This window comes from Typopeltis vanoorti, chromosome 11 (genome assembly GCF_054136105.1).
Source record: "Typopeltis vanoorti isolate ZY-2024b chromosome 11, IOZ_Tvanoo_1.0, whole genome shotgun sequence".
Classification (NCBI taxonomy): Eukaryota; Metazoa; Arthropoda; class Arachnida; order Uropygi; family Thelyphonidae; genus Typopeltis; species Typopeltis vanoorti.
The window spans coordinates 70,379,123-70,393,085 of record NC_143559.1 but is presented as its reverse complement, the minus strand read 5'-3'; the positions used below and the strand labels follow the sequence as shown (position 1 = coordinate 70,393,085).

The 13,963-nt window shown below is 38.7% G+C and overlaps 1 protein-coding gene across 1 annotated transcript in view; it reads right to left on the bottom strand.

Moving 5' to 3' along the window:
• Window positions 1-13,963, bottom strand: part of Rsph9 (Radial spoke head protein 9) — a 54,810-nt gene that overhangs the window by 40,102 nt on the left and 745 nt on the right. The window lies entirely within an intron of this gene.

The window sequence follows — 13,963 nt, the reverse complement described above, 5'->3', positions numbered from 1 at the left end:
GTGGTGCGGACAGAGAGTTGAAGTTTAGAGCGCGTGTTGCTCAGGTAGCGCATATGATTACTCAGTTATTGGAGAACACACTAACAAATAGAGATAAGTTATTATTCTTTATAAGGCCTTGATATGTGACACCACGTAGATTACTGTGCTCAGGTCTGGTCTCCTGGGCTTCTTGAGGATGAAAAACTGGTGGAGAGGATCCAGAGGCGAGAGACCAAAATGGTGAGTGGTCTGCGGAATGTTAATATTCCACAGACCACTGATGATAGATTGAGCATGTGTGGATTGCAAGAGTTAGTTGTTTTGAAAAACAAGTGGATGTGATAGAAACATTTAAGTTACTTACAGGGATTTATAGGGTTGAAGGGGAAAGGTTACAGAACTTGGCTAGAGGGTACAGAACAAGTGGTCATCCTTGAAAGTTGAGTAATAGTGTGGTTATTAGGGGCGTGAGGATTAGATGATTTGCTTGTAGAGTGGTGAATGAATGGAATAGATTGGAAGAGTCAGTTGTTAGTACTTTGTCTTTTAATGTGTACAAGGAGAGGTATGATACTATGAATATTTTGGATCTCCCATAATGAATCTTTCCATGGAGGTAACTGTACAGCAACAACAGCAACAATAAAGATATTTAATAAAGACATAAATTGTATTATTATTACTGCTACTATTATGGCATGAAGCCTAAAAGAAGTCCAGGGACTTATTATAGGGTATTCTACTCCACCACACACAAATCATCTTCCCTACATCATTCATAAATTATAAGTGCTGAAATAATCCTTTTTCCTGATACAGCATTCATATTACTGCTGAAATCGTTTGCAGAAAAATCCTGGGTTGTGAACTCTAAAATAAATAAATAAATAAATAAATAATAAGCTGTGATTGTTTACTTTTAATTTAATTAATTTATTTATTTACATATTTTGAATGTCGTCCATACCATGAAAGCTTCACTTTAGTGCCAACCGATTTTAGAAAGAGCGAAAAAAAACTGATACTGGAGTACTGATGGCAAGGGTTGAAAATAGGTTATGGGAAACAAATATCTGCACAGAAAAGTCAGAGCTGCTGTGTAACGTGGAACGTCTTCAGATTTTTTAAAAAATCCACTAATGCTTTTCATTCACAAGAGAGTGAGCAGAGTTATTTGAGTTCTAACTTTTTCAATGATATGCGGAAGCTAGGCTCCACTTTAGCCATAACTGAGATCTCAATCCAAGGCTGTAATTTCATAGATATATGTGAACCATGAGATGGTAGAAAACAACTACTATCATCTCGTGATTCTAAATCCTAACAAGTACATATCCGATAATCCGCTAATGCGTTTCATTCCGTATAGGAAGTAGACGAGACCGTTTAATTCCTATCTAACTCTTGGAGACAGAAGGGGATGTTCAATCTCCACTGTCAACAAAGCAGAGATACTTGCCCTTAGGATATCACTAATTATAAACGGTAACCAGTAAAGAGAGGATAACAACTGTCGCTATCTCCTAGTCATTTATTCTAATATAATTTCTGTGAAATACTGTGGTTTACAGGTTCGATTTTCTTGTGTTTATGAGATGAAAAAACCCAGTTTCAAGAATAAAAATCCGCTTGCCCTTGTTGGAACTTGACGAACTCGGGAACGGGACTAAGAAATGGTTACAAAAGTTACTCTAGTCGGCAACTACAATTAAACTGTGAACAATATTCTTCGGACGGCTACTGCTATGGATGTAAACACCCTTTCCACATATCTGTACAGGTTTTCAGAGAAGCGATATTATAGCCAATGAAGTTAGTACTGAGAAAGAATATTGCAGCTTGAAAACTTTTACCACAAGAATGCATTATCGCCTGAAATACTATGAGATATATGGTTGTATTTGACCAACTTGTCTATACCAAAGATCGACTAACTCCGAAACTTGCAGAAGAAAGGCTTAGAAAAACTTCCGCTATTCGGTAACTTGAATCCAAATTATAACAATTTTTGTTTTGTTTTTTTTTCTGACTAGTATGAACAACTGAGGTAAATGATATTTCCATAAGACTACTTTGATTAAGAGTGATATGAATGAAATTTCAAACATGCTGTCCATCGCAAAAAAGCAACCAATACACCAGAGGAGTTCCTTGAACCAAATAACGTTTAATCTCTTTTCTGTTTCATAATCGTTGTTATGCAACTTCAAGCATCTTCACCAGATGTTACTCCATTTCAGAACTTGAAAAAATAATCAAATCTTACTGTTCTAATAACTGTGCATTTCAAAACAAGTTTTAATTTCTCAAAAATTTCGGTATTAATTTTAACAGTGTGAAAAGAGAACAACAGCTATACAAACTCACACTGTTCAAACACTAATACCAGTGCTAGATTTTGATCGAGATAGTAGAATGGTCTGCAATACTTTTCCCGCAATGCTTAAAAAATCATCGATAGCTATCAACCCAATTGCTGTCTGCAAAGTTAGCCTAGTGGCTTTGCGCTTTGCAACCATATGCCTGGGGAAGGAGTGTCCTTGGTTCGATTCCAGTCGACGACGTGAGGAGCTTAAGGATCTTCTTCAGCCATAGCCAAGTTAGCCAGTCTTGACAGCAGGTCCCCCCCCCCCCCAGTTTAGCTGGGTTTTTCATCCCGCGAACAGGCAAATGGGCGCTGTGAACACACACGGATACAGTCAGGAATACCTGAGGCGATCCCTCCAGACCATAGGTCTGAATTGCCAGCTATGCCGGTCCCAAGCCAGGATAAAAATAGGGAATTGAGATGGTGTTGTACCTCCCCCTAATAGGGCTCACGGCCGTTGAATCACCATACGAAATAAATAAATAAAAACCCAATTGCTGGAAACGACTTAGTTCGAAAACCAGTTGCCTACTGAATTCAAAAGTAAGTTATAGCTAAAGAGTCAGCCTACTACCATTGGTACACACGCACAGATATACTACTGCTTGGAAAGTAGTCAAACGACACCGTGTCGGTTAACTTCTTTCAGGTCTGGTCACCTTTTTTTTGGGGGGGGGGGGAGATGAGAAAGCGATGAACGAGATCCAGAAAAAAAAGTGGCGGTGTTGTCTGTGAAATGTTCTTTATGGGGATAGATTTGCAGTGTTGTGGGTTGCAAAAGTTGGTTGATAGCGGAGAAAGATGCGATACAAGTGAAACATTTGAGTTACTTAGAGGACTTAATTGGATTAATACTGGAAATATCTCAGTACTTGGCTAGAAGGGGAAAGACAAGAGGTATTCCCTGGAAATTGGGTAAGAGTGTGGTCAGCTAGGGTGTAAGGACTATATTTTTCGATTGGAAAGCGTTGAATGGATGGAATGGGTTGCCAGAATCAGTTGTGAGTTCACTGTCTGCTATTGGGTTAATGGTGTGATACGATGGTTATTGTGTGGCTAGAGTAGTTTGGTTCTCCGACTATGAGTTTTCAGGTTCATTGGAGGTGCTAATGAACTTGTGCTGTGCAGTAATAATAATAATAATAATAATAATAATAATAATAATAAAATTAGCTAATGTCTTTTATTCCCCTATAGGGAGTAGGCGAGGATGATTAAGCCCTATCTAACTTTTGGAGACTGAGGGGCAATTCAATCTCCACCGGTAGCCAATTAGAGATATCCATCCCAGGACTATCACTAATTACACATGGTACCAGTGAAGAGATGAGGTTGACAAGTGCCACCATTTAGTGGTCCCTAATCCTAAGTGTTTTCCTGACTGAAAACAGTGTGGGTTCTATGTTCGATTTTCTTGAGTTTACAGGACGAAAAACCCGTAAACTTCCGAGTTTTTGGTCCCGTCATGGGCAAGGAGAAAATCTACTTGCCTGTGCCAGAGATTCAGGAACTAATTCAGGAACCGTCGAAAAGAGTAAAATTCCTGTATTCAGCGACTAGAATAGAACTTCAGACTCTCTTTCTTCGGGTGAACCTTTATAGACGGCATGGGCCACTTCCAATGAGCTAATAATAATTTTACTGATCTCTGAAATATTTACATATATACAATAATCATCTTGAGCAGGACCGTACTTATGCACAGGCGCACGAGGCTCTAGATGGGGTCTCCGAAATATTAGAGCCAATTTAAGGGTTCTAAATAATGAGTGCATGCCCCAACCACTCTACCGCCACTGGCCCTACCCAACTCGGGAAAAGTGTAAGTGCGGCCCTGATCTCAAATGTCATTCCAACATGTTATTTTACAAAGTTCAGCATTAAGTACTGCATATGTCGTTGATTTTCTACATATTACTATTATAACACTTTAAACCTTGTACACCAGAGCCCTGCTACCATTGACATATTATGCTGCACTCACTTGGAAAGATGCACAAAAATCTAAGAAAGACCAACAAAAGTTAAACAAAGTTCAACGCCTTATATCTATATAAATAATTAAAAATACAGGACAATATCTTTTGAGGCCGTTATTGCTGGTCTGACACCGATCTGCCAGAAAATGCAAGAATTTTCTCTTATATATATATATATATATATATGAAGTGGCCTCTGAAAGATACAACAGAAATACCAACATACCATCTTTAATCTTGTTGTTATATTTTTTGTTATATTTCTTGTTATATTGTAGTAATTAGGTACATCTGCTTAAAACGCCTGTTATCAAGCCAGCAAATGAACAGTAAGTATTGTAGCATGCCATGAACAGTGTTTTTCAGTATTGAAGGAGAAGTTTTAAAGACACATTTTTATACTATTGCATTTCATAGCTTGAAATATAAAAATAAATGAGTGGAGAGAGTCAGTAACAAATCCTTTTTTCATACAATAAACATCCCAGCAGAAGCATTTTACGACCGCTTTCAGCCCGAAAAAGCCTGTGTAGCTCAGTGGATGTGGCATTTGCATATCACGGCGCTTAATCGCACGAAGGAAGACTTCCTGGTTTCAAATCTAGTCGGCGACTACAAGATATTTTTCTAAGCCTTTTTTCGACCGGTTCCCGAGTTAGTCGATCTCTGGCACGGGCAATCGGGTTTTTGCTCCGGGAAAGTCGGGTTTTTCGTCCCGTAAAGTCAAGAAAATCGACCGTTGAATCCATATTATTTCAGACATTAAATAGGAGTGTTAGGGATAGGCGCCACGAGATGGCTGCACTTGTTGAGCCGTCTCTCTTCACTGTGTGCCTGTTAGTTAGTCTTGGGCCAGCTATCTCTGATTGGGTACCAATGGAGATTGAACTGCCCACTCAGTCTCTGAAAATTAGGTAGTGCTAAAAAACGGCTTCGCCTACAGGAATATATACGGGAATAAAAAAGCGTTAGCTGATTTTTATTTATTTATTTTGACCCCGAAGTGTAGGGAAATGTAACCCTCATATGCATTATGATTTTACGTTACATATTCATTATCTAAAAATAAATAAATATCATCTAACGCCTTTCATTCCATTATATGGAGTAGGCGAGGCTCTTTAACTCTCTCTAGATTTTGGTGACTGAGTGGGCAGTTCATTCTCCACCTACAACCAATCAGAAATAGCCAGCATACGACTATCGCCAATTATAAGCGGCAACCAATGACGAGACTGGGAAACAAGTGATATTATCTCTTAGACCCTAAAAGGATGTTACTGTCTGAAACAATGTGAATTCTGTGGTCAATTTTCTTAAGTTTTTCGGACGAAACACCCGAGTTGACAGGAGCAAAACCTGTTTGCCCATGATTCGAAAGAAAAAAAAAAGGAAAAGAAAAAGTTCCTCCAGTAGCCGACTAGACTTGAACTTAAGTCTATCTTCGGGCAGGCTATCATAGATGATGCAATACCTCCACTTCCACTGTATGTATGGCTATATTTCTCATTAATAAACCGAAGGAAGTATTCAGTACCTTCCATTGGGTTATTAAAGAGATGCGTCTGTCATGAACCTTTTGAGTATTGCTATGCCAAAGGCATATATTCCTAATAACCTCTGGTTATTAGATATATCTTTCATTGCCCAGTGGAAAAAAACACCACAATCTTCATCATCATCAAGTTCCTGACATCTACCCTCAAGAGGTGAACAGGATATGTAAACCTCTTGAGTACTACATCAAACTTACATCATTATTAACTTCCTATCTAAAATTTTCCTCCAAATCCGTCTGTTACTAGTCAAGACTCCAACATTATCAGATCTTATATTTCTATCGTCTAAGGCACTTTTTACCATATCAATCCATCTATATCTTGGTCTTCCTCTGGGTGTTTTTCCTGCCAACCAGGCAGAGAACATTTGTTTCGCTAATCTTTCCTCTCGCATTCTGTTTAAGTGACCACATCACCTGAGATTAGCTCTGCTAACACATTCCTGGATGTAAACAATCTCAAAAAACAAAAACAAAAAAACGCTAGCTTGATTAATCAATATGTGAAAGGTAACCATCCTCAATGTTTGGTTTTCAGAACAATTTTGTTTTTCTTATCTTTCTCTTTCTCTCCCTCCTCACATATATTGTGGGTGCGATAGCCTTCAAAGACATCTCACTTACACAGTAATGACCAAGACTTCTCCATTCGAGGATGCAGTAGTAAAATAGCGTTCTGCAGCACATGAAATTAAACTTGAGAGTAATTCATCAGAAGAGTACCTGACGAGACAGCAAAAAGACCTAGTGTCACTTATTTAGCAAGATCCTGCCTAAAGGTGGTTCAAGTACAGCAAGGCAGGCAGAGTCGAGTCGACGTGGAGAGTACACTGGACATCCTTTGTGTTTGAGATTCTTTCACTTCCTGTGAAATGCTCCTACTCTTAACTGAACTTATTCTCTATGCTAAATATGGAAGGCACTAATGAAACAGCCTTGCCATGTTTCCTGACATTTTATTTCATTAAGTAAAAAATAAAAAATAAAAAATAAAATATCCCATAATAAATAATTCCAAAAAGAAAACAAAAAACAAAACAAAAAAACATATAACCATAAAGAAACTAATCAAAAGAGCCTGTGTAACTCAGTGGATGTGGCGTTGGCACACTACGGCGCTTATCTTGGTTTCGAATCTAATCGGCGACTAGAGGAAATTTTTCTAAGCCTTTTTTCGACCGGTTCCCGAGTTAGTCGATCTCTGGTAAGGACAAGAGGGTTTTTTCTCCCGGAAACTCGGTTTTTTCGTCCCCTAAATTCAAGAAAATCGACCGTAGAACCCACATTATTTCAGACATTAAATACGATTGTTAGGGTTAGGGACCACGAGATGGCGGCACTTGTTGAGTCGTCTCTCGTCACTGCGTGCTACTTAAATACTGGTAGCCTTGGGCAAGCTATCTCTGATTGGGTACCAGTGGAGATTGAACTGTCCACTCAGTCACCAAAAGTTAGATAGGGCTAAAAACGCCTCGCCTACTCGCTATATACGGGAATAAAAAGGCATTAGCCGTTTTTTTTTCCAAAAAAAAATACAAGCATAAAGAAACTAATAAAAAAACAAACAAATAAACCTATAAAACACCATAACCATTACCACTATAACAACTATTGTCCAAACTGTACTATGCATAATTTATTTGGCCACGAAAAAAGTCTGCATTCATCTGAACCTTCAACTCCTCTCACAGACAAAACCTCGAATTTCTTCTGTCTGACATACTCTTGCTCGAAATCTCCTGAATAAACTTTGTTGCATTCATTTGATATCTATTTTGCTGGACAAACTCTGAAATTCACTCTAACCTTGTTGATTACCCACCTCTAAAAGCTAATCTTCTACAATCGAAATATCCAAATAGATAGGTCCTCTTCCTCGGCGACTACTTACTACAACTAAACTGGATTTCATTCTCTAACTGAACTGATCAAAATAATCAGGGTTGCCAAAGTGTTTGCCATTAAGACATTGCATATATCAAATACCCTTTTAATAACGCATACTGCAACCCTCTCCCTGCTTTTTCTCCATGGAACAGCCTTCATTCAGCCATTCTCAGTGTCATGGCTTCTGACATTGTCAGTCCTTCCATTTGGCACCCTTGTAACGTCAGGTCTCAGGGACTCACACTGGTGATTAAGGGCATGGTAAACCCGTGATACCCGAGCTAAACATGATCTTACTTCCTACAGTATACAACTGTAGACTGGTCTTTTACTATTCTTTTCTCTTTCTTACTCCTTCCTCCCTCCCCAAATGCTATTTAGAGCAATTCAAGGGAGGGGGTAACTCTTTCCTCTCAAACTATGTTTTCCATTACCTACTAAAGAAAAAGAGGCAATTCTAAGTGCCTCAAGGTGGCAGCCCCACCACTAGCGACACCTTGTGCTTTGGCTAGTAACCAATTCATTAGTATCCTAATTACTTTCAAGTCTCAAAGAAATAATTCATGGAACACACAGAAATCAGGAAGAAGCCTGGACTCACAGATGTAATAAAAGCAATCTACAAGAGCAAAAGAAGATAGGCAGGACATCTCGCCAGAATGAGAGACAACAGATGGACAGTCAGAGTTAGTTAAAACTGTTATCCGAGAGATACCAAAAGGAAACATGGAAGACCAATCATAAGGTGGGAAGACCCAATGATTAAGAAACTCGGAAGAAAATGGGGGGAGGATGGCCCAAGACAGGAACAGCTGGACTCTTTATGACTTGTCATGGAGAAATTCTGACTTAAATCACAGGTCCATCAAGGTAAGGTAATCAAGGTAAACGTTTGCCTCTATGGGGATATTGCCCAATTAGACTGTTTATAAGCTCTTCTAAATTTAAATTATAAGCTATGTCCGCCTCTTTCGATATAGTTGCTAAACCAACCAATCATTCTTGGGTCATTGCTGTTCGCAAATAATTTTTAATCAGTTTAAGCTTGGAAAAACGTTTTTCCGCACTTCCTACAGGAATTGTTAGCGTAGCGACGGCGCCTACCGCAATATGGCTGAACGAGCGCCCTTATTAAGCAGTGCCGTGAGGCAGGCTGCCACTGTGCTACACCCTGTCAACGGTACTGGCGCTAACTGGCACAGAGAACGCGTTTCGATTACTAAGCGCACCTAGAGGCAGGTTTTGAGAAAAAAACTGCCATTTGCCCCATTCTGCTGAAGTGAACACGTACACAAGCCATTTGTTAGATTAGTGACAAAGTGACAATAAAAGAACTTGAAGAACAACGTGTGTGTGTGTGTGTGTGTGTGTGTGTGTGTGTGTGTGTGTGTGTGTGTGTGTGTGTGTGTGTGTGTGTGTGTGTGTGTGTGTGTGTGTGTGTGTGTGTGTGTGTGTGTGTGTGTGTGTGTGTGTGTGCGTGCGTGCGTGCGTGCGTGCGTGTGTGCGTGCGTGCGTGCGGGCGTGAAAGTGAAATATATCCAAACTTGCTAAACATTTTAGAGATATTTCAATTGCTTAAACAAGCATATGGGAGGACTTTATGAGCCTAACGCAGTGCTATGAGTGGTTTAATCGTCGATAGATGAGTCGGTTGAAGTTCCAGATGATGTTGACTGTGCTTTTGATTGGAAAGGCATTGTCCATTATGAATTTGTCCACGTGGTTCAGATTGTAAACAAAGAGTTACACCAGAAAGTTTTACCGCGTCTGAGGGATTCTGTGTGCAGGAAGAGGCCTGAATTGTGGGAAAACCAGACTTGGATGTTGCATCACGACAATGTGTCGGCTCACGTGTCGCTCCTCATCCGCTGTTATATGGCAAAACATCAGATATTCATTGTGCCCCATCCAACCTATTCTCCGGACTTAGCCCAGCAGACTTTCTCCGGTTTCCCAAACTTAAACCCACTTTGAAAGTACGTTTCCAAACAATCTAGGAGATGCAGGAAAATGCGATAAGAGAACTGCGCGCCATCACAGAAAGGGCGTTCCAGGAAGCATTCCAACAATAGAAAAAACGTTCGGAACGGTGTATTGCCAGTAGAGAGGACTACTTTAAACAGCACAATGCTTAAAATGTTGTAAAATGATTAATTACGTCTTTATAGCAAACGTTCGGTCTTTTATTTTTTATTTTATTTTATTTTTTTTTTTTGAACATGCCTTCTTCTACATTTCTGTAATGGAGTACAAGAGGACCAGAGAGCAAGAACAGGGTTATCAATTATGATTCGCAAATCCATTAAAGACAATATCAAGAACTATAAATACTGGAATGAAAGATCTCACAATTCTCTTCACTCCCTTCTCTGAAACGAATAGCTCCAGAGAAGGGAGTGAAGAAGAAAGTTCGGATTTCTATAATCAACTCCAAAATATAACGGAAAAAAATAAACAAAAATGACATTTTATTACTGCTGGGTGATTTAAAAGATCGCATAGGCAATTGAAAAATCCCAAATCATTTCGGAACGTTTGGGGAATTAGTAAAAAATAGAACCAGCTAAAGATTAATTGATTTCTCTATCTACAATAAGTCTCCATAAATTCACATGGTCAGCAAGAGGAATGAAATCTATTATAGCCTATACTAGAGCAAATAATAAATTGGTAGATTTTTTCTTAACGTTAGAGTCTTCCGAGGTTTTAAATTTAATCAGAGCATTATCTATGTGTGACATCAGTACGGTTCCCCTCAAGATAGATAAAGTACTAGTATCTATTAGACAACCGAGAACTTAGTTTCAAAGTCAGCTCATTATCCAACTCCGATAAAAGAAAACTATATCAGCAAAAAATAAATGAAAAATTATAGCAACTACCTTGAAATGAATCTGCTAATGAAGATTGGAATCATCTCTGCAATATTTCAGAAGATACAGACCGAAAAAATTTGGGAATTAAACAAAAAAAGGAAACGAAAAAAGAAAAATCAAAAGGAAGGCCTATAAAAAATGGTTAAGCACAAACAAAATAGAGGATGAAATTGAATATAAACACAAAAGGGCAATAGAAAAAGAGAAACACGTAAAAGACATAGAGTCTAATGGGACAATTTCGTTACCAATTTAGAAAACAATATTGATAAACAGTGGCAAGCCAAGGAAGGAAGCCGTAAAGAGGATGAAGAATGGAAAATCGGTAGGCCCTGACAGGATCCCAGTGGGGGCATGGAAGGCACTAGGGGAAGAGGGAATTGACCTGCTGTTGGACCTGTTAATAAAAGTTTTTCAACAGGAAAATATATTCCTGAGGAATGGAGGGAAAGTACTCTTGTCCCCATCTAGAAGAGTAAAGGGGGAGATGCCCAAGACTGTAAGAATTACAGAGGAATAAAGTTGATGTCCTACACAATGAAGATCCAAGAGAGGGTTCTTGATGGAAGACCGAGGAAGGAAGTGGAGATTGCAAAGGAGCAATTTGGCTTCATGCCTGGTCGATCGATCACAGATGCTATCTTTGGGTTACGACAGATGATGGAAAAGTTTCGAGAGAAGCAACGGGAGCTACGTCTGGTTTTTATTGATAAAGTGCCAAGGCAAGAAGTCTGGCGGTATTTGAGGGAGAAGAAGGCACCAGAAAAATATGTCAGGTTGGTGCAGGAGATGTACAGAAATGTGAAGACAAGAGTTCGAACCTGCCTGGGAGAGACGGAAAGTTTTCCCGTAACAGTTGGCTTGCATCAAGGTTCAGCATTAAGTCCGTTCCTGTTTAATATTGTGATGGAGGTGGTGACGGAGGAGGTGAAAGAAGACGCGCCTTGGACTATGGCGTATGCAGATGACATCGTGCTGTGTGCAGAATCAAGAGAAGAAGTGGAAGCTAAACTGGAAAGTTGGAGGAAAGTACTGGAAGAGGTATGAGACTGAGCAGAAGTAAGACAGAGTATATGTGTTGCAAAGTGGATGGCAGCCAGGAGACAGATCTAGAGCTGGAAGGAAATGTCGTCAGGAAGGTCAGTGACTTCAGATACTTAGGTTCAACAATGAAAGAGGATGTTGAGGCTGAGAATGAAGCATGATGGGATACAAACTGGATGGTGGAATGGGAGAGAGATGGCTGGAATGCTATGCGATAAGAGGGTACCGATCAATCTTAAAGGCAAAATCTACAAGGAAGTAGTGAGACCAGCTATGACGTATGCTATGGAAACTGCGGCCCTGAGGAAAAATAACATGAACAGGATGGAGGTAGTGCAGATAAGAATGCTTAGGTGGATGTGCGGTGTGACTAGAAATGATCGTCTGAGAAATGATTATGTAAGGGGAATGGTGAAAGTTACGAACTTAGGAGCAAAGATGCAAGAAAATTACGAACTTAGGAGGCAAGGTTGAGATGGTTTGGTCATATGATGAGGAGGGAGGAAGAGTATGTGTGGAAGAAAGGTCATGCAGATGGATGTGCAGGGGAAGAGGAAGCGCGGACGGTCAAAGAAGAGATGGTGGAGGAGGACTTGAGGATGAAAAACTTCGATGTGGCTACAGCCCAAGGCAGGAGGTTGTGGAGGAGACTCACCACAAAAAAGCGACATTACTTAAGTGGGAAAAACTGCAGAAGAAGAAGTGACACGCCAAGGGTATTTGCTGCTCTGGTGCAAACTTTTATCGGCCGCCCCTAATACTGCATTGTATAATCCAAATTAGATATTAGCTACATAAAATGCCACCCTATCAATGTTGCCGCCCCGAGTGTAGTGCACCCCTTGTACCCTCGGGTTGGCGCAGCCCTGTTGATAAACCTCAAACAGACATAAATAAATTTTTATAATACATGAATAATAACCTTAGAGAATCGATCAAGATCAACCCCATAACTTTGGAGAATTGGTCTAAATACTATAGACCAATACAAAGAATTATGAACAATTGATGATAACCCACTCTCAGTACTATTATCTACAAATAATTCAAGACTCCTTTATTCTTTAAGATTTAGAGACAATATTTAAACAATGCAAGAATCACAGAAGCCAAGGAGAAGATGGTATCAATATGGAACTTTTCAAATTCTCTGGAGACAACTTCAGATACAAACTACTAGTATTCATGAATAAAATCCTAAATGGCCAATTACCACAAGAGAACTGGCAAAATACTATGATATCGTTCCCATCTTCAAAAACGTAATATTAATGAATGTGAAAACTATAGAGGCATTATCCTTTTAAATATTGCATATAAAACATATTCAAGCCTCTTAAAGACTAAATTAACCAAATATTATGAAAATATTTTTGGAGAGAAACAAAACAATTTGCATAAAGGCAGATTTTGCATCGACGCCTTTTTTAACTCTCAAGCTCCTGATAGAAAAAAGAAAAGAATTAAATTTAAAGACCCATATATTATTCATCGATTATAAAACGGGCCTTTGATAAAGTTAATCGTAATAAGCTACTGGAAATTTTATAAGATAACAACATTCCTAACCAATTAATTAAAGTGCCTGGTGTTTCACTACCTTACCTCAATCCTGAAGATATTTTCAGGAGCAAACTTTGTTTGCTTCGACTTGGATAAAGGATTAAACTAAATTTATCATATATAACAATAACCAAATTAAAATAAAGATTTTTATTTTTTATTTTTTTGTTAAATAACAAAATCTGTGGTGAGTTCATAATTAAAATAAAATACTTAAATAAAGATGTTGAAGTTTATTTTCCACTTGGTTAGACTATAATAAATTTAGTTTAATTCTTTATCCAAGTGTAAGTAAATAAAGTTTGCGCTTGAAGATATTTTCAGGAGTGAGGTAAGGTAGTGCAACACCAGGAAACTCATGTCCTAAGATACCTAGGATGAAATATTTACAATTAAATTATTTTCACTGTGGTTAATACGTGTGTTTCTTTTAATTTTAAAAATAAACGTAGCCGCACAAAAATCTGAATCACAGAACATAAATGCAGTATCCGACAAGGATGAAATTTATTGCCACTCCTCTTTAATATCTATATTAATAATATTATAACAGAGTAGAGGGAAATAACCAGTTTTGGCATTCAAATAAATTATTACACCAACATCGGTACAATTTTATTCGCCGATCACCAGGTTCTAATTTAAGATAACGAAGATTAACTACACCGAGCAGCCTTTTCATTAAATGATTTAACAAAAACATACA